The sequence below is a fragment of the Lagopus leucura genome, unplaced genomic scaffold, assembly GCF_019238085.1.
Source record: "Lagopus leucura isolate 7727_CA_CO unplaced genomic scaffold, USGS_WTPT01 Super-Scaffold_100001, whole genome shotgun sequence".
NCBI lineage: Eukaryota > Metazoa > Chordata > Aves > Galliformes > Phasianidae > Lagopus > Lagopus leucura.
This window is the reverse complement of record NW_024962262.1, coordinates 75,563,593-75,573,961: the sequence shown is the minus strand read 5'-3', so window position 1 is coordinate 75,573,961 and position 10,369 is coordinate 75,563,593. Positions and strand designations below refer to the sequence as shown.

The 10,369-nt window shown below is 38.8% G+C and overlaps 1 protein-coding gene across 1 annotated transcript in view; it reads left to right on the top strand.

Annotated features, from left to right (window-relative positions):
- Positions 1-7,979: 7,979 nt before the first annotated feature.
- Positions 7,980-10,369, top strand: part of MAP3K7CL (MAP3K7 C-terminal like) — a 34,753-nt gene continuing 32,363 nt past the window's right edge. The window contains exon 1 of the mRNA XM_042868431.1: positions 7,980-8,015. The gene's annotated coding sequence lies outside the window, so the exon portion shown is untranslated. The remainder of the gene's footprint in view (positions 8,016-10,369) is intronic.

The window sequence follows — 10,369 nt, the reverse complement described above, 5'->3', positions numbered from 1 at the left end:
CATGGGGTGTCTATGGAACTGTTCTGAGGTCCCTAAGAAGCTCTATGTTGTCACAAGGGAAGTGTTATGGTTTCACAATGGAGAAGCTCACCCATTTCTATGGAGCTCCATCGAGTCATAATGGAACTGTTTTTGGGTCACTAGGCAGCTCAATGGGGTCTCTGTGTAACTGCATGGGGTGTCTACAGAACTGTAAGTAGGTCCCTAGGGAGCTCTGTGGGGTCACAAGGGAACTGTGATTGGGGTGTAATGGAACAGCACAGGGATTACTTTGGGGCTCCGTGGGGTCATAATGGAAGTGTTTGGGGTCACCATGGAGCTCTATGGGGTCTCTATGGAACTCCATGGGGTGTCTATGGAACTGTTCTGAGGTCTCTTTGAAGCTCTATGGGGTCACAAGGGAACAGCTCGGAGATTACTATGGAGCTCCACGGGGTCATAATGGAACTTTTTTCGGGTCATTAGGCAGCTCTATGGGGTCTCTATGGAACTCCATGGGGTGTCTATGGAACTGTTCTGAGGTCTCTTTGAAGCTCTATGGGGTCACAAGGGAACAGCTCAGGGATTACTATGGAGCTCCACGGGGTCATAATGGAACTTTTTTCGGGTCATTAGGCAGCTCTATGGGGTCTCTGTGGAACTCCATGGGGTGTCTGCGGAACTGTAAGCAGGTCCCTATGAATCTCTGTGCGGTCACAAGGGAACTATTACGGGGTCACTAGTCAGCTCTATGGGGTCACTATGGATCTTTAGGGGTTGTCTGTTGAACTGTTCTGAAGTCCCCAAGAAGCTCTATGGTGCCACAACGGAACTGTTATGGAGACACAGAGGAACAGCTCAGGGATTACAGTGGGCCTGCATGGGGTCATAATGGAACTGTTCTGTCGTCACCATGGAACTCTATGGTGTCTCTATGGAACTCCATGGGGTGTCCATGGAACTGTTCTCAGGTCCCTAAGAAGCTATACAGGGTCACCAGGGAATTATTATGGGGTCAATATGCAGCTCTATGTGGTCTTTTTTCATCTCCATGGGGTGTCTTTCGAGCTGTTCTGAGGTCCCTAGGAAGCTCTATGGGGTCACAAGGGAACTGTGATGGGGACACAATGGAACAGTTCAGGGATTACTTTGGACTTCCATGGGGTCATAATGGTACTATTTTGATGTCACCATGTAGCTCTATGGAGTTTCTATAGAGGTCTAGGGCAACACTATGGAGCTCTGAGAAGTCATAATGGAACTGTTATGGGGTCACTAGGCAGCTCTATGTAGACACTATGCAGCTCCATGTGGGGGTCTCTGGAACTCTTTTGAGATCCCTAAGAAGCTCTACGGGCTCTCAATTTTTGGACCATTGCATGACACTCCAGTTTTATTTAAATCCAGTTACTTAAGCAGCTTCTGGTTTAAATCTTATTATTATTCAGCACTTCAGCTGTCCATTTCACTTCAGTCTAGGCATCTTTTTTTTTTTTTCTTTTTTGTGCGTGTTATATTTACTCAGTATTTGTTTTTGCTCTTAAGTAAGGAAGAAGGGAACCACTCAACAGTCTCTCTGTGGCAATGTTGCCTTATGCTATCTTCTATTATTTCTGGAACTGCTCTCTTGCTCCAATGTATTCCGTTAAGTTTATGTTGCTACATTTTTTATAAACCAGTATACTACTGATTCTGGAATATACATGTATATATATACCTACATTATTATGAACATATACATGTATACATTAATCTATATTGAACTAAAATACTCTGTTATAATTGGGAGGTATTTGGGACTCAGTGTTTAATCATGACTTTGACTTGGCCTTGATCTTTTTTTAGCTATTCATTTATATTCTGTGCAGACATCACCATGCTAGAGGACCATCCAAAGGTCACAGGGTTGGCTATTGGCAGTTGGCTGCCCTTTTGACAGCCCAAATCTATTACTGTACACTTGGAAATCCCCAACTTATCTGTCGGCATATGTTTGTCAAATTCTGGGATGGTAAAATTTAACAAGATCTTGCGAAGTTCATAAAAAGGGCAGAATGTTAAAGGGCTTAGATTCTATTTACTTATTCCACAGTGGGAACCTGACAAATTGGAAAAATAAGGGACATAAAAGTGTTTGGTGAGATGGTGAGTAAAATTGTGTTTGTCAATCAGTGGTGATGTTTGTCCAGTGATCAAATGTGAGCATCATGTTGATGAAAACCTGAGGATCACACCTAGTTTGCAGAGAATCACACTTATGCAGGACACACAGAAGTGTGAACCACATAGGACTGAGCATTCAAGATGAGCATTCTTATTCTCTTGGTAACAGCAGCAGTAAATTGCACAGTCTTTTTCCAGACTGGGATTATCTCACCTGTCACAAAACGAGAAGGAGTGCTCTAATCAGCTATGAGTACTTCTTAGATCATTGGTGCACAGCTCCTGAGTTAAATGCTACATGCATCCCGGGCTTATCTCACTTGCTGGTACAACCAAGACAGGAAAGAGACTTGTTTACCATCAGTGTATTTTTAACTCAATATACAAGCTTTCTGCTATAGCTAATCCAATTAACTGGTCACTCCTGAAGTCCCCACTTCTGGGGAATTTAGAGAGGAATCATCTTTGCATGGGGTGGAATTCTTTGAACATGTTGACTTATTTTAAAATAGCATTCACAGTCCCTCACTGAGCTAAGGATCCATAATGTTCGATTCTCTCTGTATATGTGGCAAGAGATCAGAAGTTTTTCTAATCAAACGAGATTGGAAAGGCTGATAGTATCAGAATGGAAGTGATGCTGTTTGAACTATTTTATGTTGCAGGTACTATTCAGGTATAAAATCGTGATGAGTCACAGACACACTACACACCAAAACACAATCCAAGGACATCTGCTTTATGAGGGAAAGCAAAAATCATTGAGCTCTTTCTGGTTTTGATAGCATAAGAAAGATTCTTTGGGTAAAAACAACAGATTTAGATATTATGTTCTGTTTTCCACGAGAAAGCCAAATCCAGGCATCAGTTAAGGCCTGGGGAGTCATCTCTCTTTAGTTCTTGAAATGGTGATTTGAGAGTTTTTTTTCCAGTGCTTTGCACAGTATCTGGGAAATACAAACCAGCTGCTATTATGTTTGGCTGCTCTTGCTGGAGGTGGGAAGAATTTATCAGCATGTATGGGATGTGGAAACTTGGAGAACATCAAACTGAGGAGTGGGGGAAAGTCATTTTAGGCTGTACTTTCAAAAGATAGGAAATACTGGAACAGGATGGTGGGCTGAGGATTGGATAGCTAAAGACTTCTGCAGAAATAGCACTCAGTTGAAGTCATGAAGAATAAAAGAAATTACAACTGTTTGCAGACTCCTAGAAACAAGCTACTATCACATCTGATCTGCATTTCTTTCACTCTGCTGACGCTAATTAAAGCAAATATAGCTAAGTAGTGGGATTGTGAACTCAAGACCTTAGGCTGGTTGGCACTTGGGCCATTGAGGTCTAAGACCTTTCTGCACTGTGCCCTGCCTTGACTCAGAGGACCAATCTAGAATTTTCTAAGGGTTAGTCTAAAGCAATAATAAATGTTTAGGAAAAAAAAAAAAAAGAAAGTGGAGTCTTTTCTTTTTTCAGTTTTTTAATACCTCATTTCTCTACCCAAATAATCTTAAAGACCTTGTCCAAGTAACTGAAGATTTTCTTTCTTGTATTACCTCTGTTTGTATTTGGGGATTAATCTTAGGTTTTGTAATTGTATATCTTCAGAATATACCTGTTGAGAAACCCATGAAGTCTCCCGAACTTAGGTCAGTGAGAGTCTCCTGGTCCAGCTGCTTCTAAACCATAGAATGGTTTGACTTGGAAGAGACCTTAAAGTTCATACAGTTCCAACACCCCTGACATGTGGGTCTCTTCCACTAGGTCAGGTTACTCAAAACCCCATCCTACCTAGACTTGAACAGTTCCAGAGATGAGGCATCAGGCCCAGGGATTGGAGAGCTCTCTTTATCCTGCTGCCAGCACAGATTGTGACCCACCAGCATGACCTAGGGAACTTCTATGTATCCCATTATTTCCTGGCTTCTCTTTCAGCCCCATGTATCTGCCAGCAGCCAGGCAATTGGCCTGACTCTGTATTTGGTTGTGAACCAGAAGAGTTCAAAGGACACCTTTGCAGCCCTTTCTGTCTCGCATAAGCTTTCCTAGGTGTAGCTAAATATCACATCTTGCCAAGTGATGCATAGTCTTCCTCACACAATCCCTTAAGTATTTAAAGAAATGTTAATAACTAAATGCTATACACTTCCGCAAAGTAGGAGATATAATACCACATTGGATAAAGAAGGAAATCATGCTTTAGTGCCATGCCAAAGGCCCTAGATGTATCCATACCAAAATTTGGGACCATATCACAAGATTTGATTCCAATATATTAGTTAAATCCCTAAACTGTGATCCTGTCTCTGAACAGCAGTCAGATCACCTACCACTTAAAACCTGTTAAGATGAAAAATATACTATTGGCATTTAAGTTACACAGTAGGGAAAAAGTAATATTTATATAGTTATATAAATACTGTAAATGGACAATTGCCTAAATGTATACTCAATGAATATAAAGACATCATGATTATGGAATTAACAAGAGAGTTTGGCAAAGCAGATTACAATAACAAAAAGAGAATAAATAGAACACTTACCCACATCCCAGATTTACTGCGAAACTCCAGATGAGGGATCTGCAGAAGAGGTCCTTCCCCTCAGTAGCCAGCTCTTAAATGAGTCTAGGAGAGGTGCAGCCAGGCTCCACCACTTCTGGCAGCACAGGTGAATTGCCTTCATCTGTGCTCCCATGGTTCACTCATTGCTTGCCTCAGGTGATCAATCAGAGATTCGGGTCATAATTCAGCAGTTCCCATACACTAAGTATCATTTAAGCAGCAAGACATGGTTTAAATGTAAAAAGTAAGCAGCAAATATTTTTTAATAACAACTTCGAAACAGATAATTATGAATGTACCAGTGTTGTAATATGCATGCAGCAAAAGAACAGAATGGAACAGAATAGAACAGAAAAGAATAGTTCCCTTGGAAGGGACGTTTAAAAGACCATCTAGGCCAACTGCCTGACCGGTTTAGGGGTAACCAAAAGTTAGAGCATTTTACTGGAGATTTTATCCAAATACTTCTTGAACACTGACGGCCATGGGGCTTCAACTACCCCTCTAGGAAGCCTATTTCAGTGTGTGACCACACTCACAGCAAAAAAGTTTTTCCAAATATCAGCCTGAGCCTCCCCAGCACAGCTTTGCCATGCATCCAGTCATTGATTTCCAGTGAGAAGAGATCAATGCCTTCCCCTCCATTTCCTCTGATCAGGTAGATGCGAGGAGCAATGAGACCTGCTTGACCTCTTCCAGACAAGACTTGACAGTACAAGCATCCTCTCCTCACAGACCATCCCTTCCAGTGCTATTACCAGCTTTGTTGCCTTCCTTTGGATTCTTTCAATAACCTTTTTATACTGTGAAGCCCAGAAATGCCCCATGTGAGATTCACAGCAAATTTTCTGGTAGTCATTCCCTTGGGTGAAAATGGTCCAAAAATATAACTTCACACTGGTTATTCTGGTCCATTAGCAGAAGTCCTTCTTCTCAGCCAGCTGGCAACAAAATCAGAAGACATTAAACCAGTGCCTGAAGTAGAACACTGTGTGGCAACAAGCCATGCCACCACTTTGAACATCAACATGCCACATATATACATGGAAGTCATCTGTGTTCCTAACATTTCCAGCAACTCTGACACAATAATTGCTTGCTTGATCACTTACAGAGGTTTTGGATAGGTTGGCCCTGAAGACAGCACTTTCACAGAAGGAAATGTTGGGGGGCAGAGTCTACAGAACTCTGAACCATACTGCTAAATTTTTTGCTTCGTTTGAACTTCACGTGCTTTAGGAATAAAAGAAGACATTTGACAATTAGACTTGCTTTGTGCATGAACTCAGAAAAATCACCGTGGAATAGGATTCAGAGAGAAATCTGTAGAGAAGATGAAAAACCCAAAGCAGTCATTCAGCAACATATGATTCTATTTATGGTGGTTTTGAAGAAATAAGTGTAACAGCTTTTGCTCTCTTAGGCGGTCTGATGTCTGCCTTTCAAGCCTTCAGTTTGAAAGCTTGAACTCCAACACCTACTGAGGTACTTCATTATGCCTCCATCCTCTGTGGTAGCTCGTCTTGACTTTCTGTTACCACTGGCAGGTATGGAAGAACTACAAAACAAAAGGTGGTGTTCTGGTGACACTCATGTGAGATTATGAAGCTGAGAGCTAATAACTGATTTTACATACTGGGATCACAGACCAAACTAAAATAAAAAAACACTGAGTATCTATTTCTAAGGGTGTCATCCGTGGTATTTTTACTTTAAAACTAATAAAAATAAATCCTTATGCTTTATGTCTAGGTGTCTGTGTTAAAGAATTGCAGATACACACTTCTGGTATTTCTCCCTTAAATTCATTAGAGTGAATCCTTAGCATGACATTGCACAGACTCATAGAAAATCATTGGTAATACAAACTGTTTAGTGCTACTGGTATTGGAATTAACATTTCAAGGAGCGTGGGCTGTACTGATAGCTGGTTTTGTTAATTTTAAATGGGTGACATTTTATTATGACTATAGAAGTATAGGAATTGAGTGAATAGACAGGAGTAATTTTCATTTTAATTATTCGAATAACAACTTCTTTAGTTCTATGCTGTGTTTAAAGACAATAGTCAAAAGGCAAACAGGGTGATGATCTGAACTGAACTGATCTGAACCTGGAATGTGCAATTTGTCCCCAAATATGTGCTACCCCACCTACCTTTCAGCTTTTCTTTTGATGCTGTTGGAGAATACTTGAGACTTCAGTCTTAAATATCACAACATTTCAATGTTTCATCTGAAATAGATGGCTACCAGATGTTACAACCTAACTGCACACATCTGTTGGAATTCGAAGTATCATCAGACTTCAAACAGAGTTTCTGCATCTTGAAAGATGAGATTATTCAACATTTTTACGAGGATCCCTTAATTCAGATTATCTGGAGAGCAGTATTCTGTGCTGCCTCCCTGATAAGGTGGCATTCTTGTTGCCCTCACAAGAGTATCAGGATCGAGAGGTCTCAAGCAGGAGCTGTGGCAGCCTGGGTACAGTCCATGGAGTTAAGACAATCAGCTGGTACTGACAACAGAACTAAACAAAAAGGAGTACATAAAAAGGAAAAAGAATTAGAACAAAAAGAAGGGTACATGTTCAGTTTGTAGATTTCTTTTTATTCTCAGATTAGTGTGGATGACTATGTGAAGAAAATCACAAAGTTAAAACTGGGATGTCAATAGAGGACTTACACAAAAGCGGTATGGGAAATCTTTCGCTTTGTTTGACAAACATCACTGAAGCAGAGGCATTTCCTAGAAGTGATTAAGGAATTTGACATGTTAATATACCGTAATGGTGAACAGTCAGAATCAAAATTGTTAATAGGTTTCAAATGGCACAACATTATATTGTCCTGATGCATTCTCTTTGTACTGTCTCCAAAGGCTCTTTGACGGGAGATGGATGAATTTCTTGAATGTGTCCTCTAAGGGGCAGCATTGAAGAGCAGGTATGTACATTCTATTCATAATCTGACATAAGTGTAAATAAGAGACTACCAAAATCAGTACTTATTCTCTGTTATCTAGAAATAACGGTTTTCAAAGCTGTTCAGTATGTTTGAGAGTCATTACTGCAAATACTGTTAAAAGTCCTCTATATTTTAGTTAAACTGCTAAAACCATTGGCACAGAGTATTGGCTGCTGCTCGGGATTCTGTCACAGGTTCTTTTGGAGGCTGATTTCTACCTGACAGCAACAAAGTTTGATAAAAGAAGTGTATTGGTTTGAAAGTCTTGTGGCTGTATCCATGGGAGCATGATGACCTCAGCCATCATCGAATAAGTCTGTAATGTTCTGCAGCATTTCCTCCAGGTAAGTTCTTTAGCAAAATGAATTAAGCATTTCCTTAGGACAAGAAAGGTCCAATTGAAGTGGAATGACAACTTTTACATGACTGTAAGAAAGCTGTCCTTTTGTCCTAAGACAGTTTATTATGGTTTAGCGACACAATCAGTAAATAAACTTGATGTATTTGTGATTTAGTGCTTTCAGGAGAGTGCTAATGTTTCTTTCTAGCCAGTGCCAGCTTCGAATATTTGTCTATTAATCTCCCAGTGCTTTGCTGCATACTGTCTATCCATATCCCTCTTCATCATTCCCTATTCAGATGACCTGCTGTATTCTTCCTGTATTTAATTTCTGAAGGTTATTTGCATCTCTGTGCTGATGTGAGTGTATGTTTGCACCTGTTAATTTCTGACAACAGCGATCCTTTTCCAGTAATATTTCTAACTTCAGCTTTCATCTTACTCTTCATCCAATAAATATTCGAGGACCTTTGGCAGCTTCCTGTCTCAGAGGTTTATGTTTTCTTCCTGTCAGCATCATTAGCTTCCCACAGTTTTTGTCTACAGATTGCTGGAGCTTTTCAATAGTCAGACTTTCAAATGATTCAAGTTGCAGTTATTTCCAGATGATCACAAGACAGGTGAAAAAAATGTTGAGTCAGCTCCTGTCATTCTGTATTACCTTGACTAAGCCAATTTTTAAAATTCCTCTTTTTATTCTTTTTTTATTATTATTATTTTATTTTATTTTTATTTTATTTTTATTTATTAATATTTTTATTATTTTTATTTTTATTCTTTTTTATTCCAAAAATAAAAAACAAAAAAAAACAAAAAACCACTTCTCTACTTATTTCTCTACTCATTTCATGCTGATTTGAAATGGTTATCCTTGTAGAAGAGATTGAGTCAATAAAGAAATGGTGTTGTTCTGGGTGATGTGAAGGCATTTTTTCAATTACCATGACAGGTAAAATGGAATATACAATCAAGCTTTTAATGTCTGGCAAATGCTGAGCTTTGCAATCAAGGTGTTTTGGGTTTTGTTGTTTTCCTTAATTCTACACATAATGTGGAACTAAAAGTGTTACCCACCAGTTTTCATGTTTTTAAATTCTCCTTGGCAAGGAGCAGCTTTGACCTGGTCAGCCTCAATCTAAGTAAAGAGGACCAAATGGCTCCTGCAGAGGTTTCTTATAACAGTTTTTTTGCTACTGCAAAAATGTGCAGCAAAATCAGAAATATTCAAAACTGATTCTTTTCATGCTCAGAGGAATTTGTAAAATGAAGATTTTGCTGTAGGAACAATTTTAAGCAAAGGATATATATATATATATATATTTCTTCATTTCTCCTTGGGACATCTTCCATATGATGGAATATTTAAAGTGTATTTTTAAATAGTGACTGACAATCTGTGAAACACCATTTTAGCACGAATGAGATCATATGCTACTAAAATACTACTTATACTAGGAAGCCGAGATGAATTGAGAGTAGCAAAGCTAAAAAAGAGAAGGCAACAGGTGTTTTATTAGATAGCAGATATTGGCTTTTTTTTTTTTAACATCCGTAGAATAACTTATACTTCATTCTAAAATTGTTACAGATTTGCATGTCTCTGCTACTGAGCATCAATGACTTTCAGTGTTCCTAATTTAGTGTATGTCTCTTTAAGATGTTTTTGATGATATCTTCTTCTTGCTTATCACCAGCTTTGCAGTGTGATAAAGCATTAACATGTTTGGGTACCAGGCATCTGATGTCTAAGAGTATTGTGGAAATGAAACAGGGCACAGCCCTGCACAAAGTGAAATGAAATGAAATGAAATGAAATAAATAATGGAGTTATAGGCATCCTGTAATTTTCACAAATATGACAATGAGGAGTACATGCAAACTGTTATGAAGAAGTATTCTTTGTGTTGCAATAAAGGGGTGAATAGTTTTCTTAGATACATAGATTTCTATCAGACTACAGAATAGGAGAAGTGGGATGTATCTCCTTCCCAGATTTACAATGCCTTCAACTACTAGTTTCAGCAAATCACAGTATTGAAGCACCCTGAACTTCAATTTACCCATTGTTTAAAATGGATTTCTTCTCTAGTTTATTGCTGTGAAGTAATTTAAAAGAAAAAAAAAAAAACTTATAAAAATATGCTATTTAAGTATATATTGTTATTTCTTGTATTACCTCAGTAGTAAATATGTGACAAAATGATTACAGTCAAATCATTCAACTTGATATTTCAGATTTAATGTCCTATATGTAGAATGCCACAATGTTCTGGGATTCTTAAAATATGCTGCCTTTACATTAACTAGTAATTCCAGATGACCAAGGATTGTGTAAAGCATAGAACTGATATAAATGAA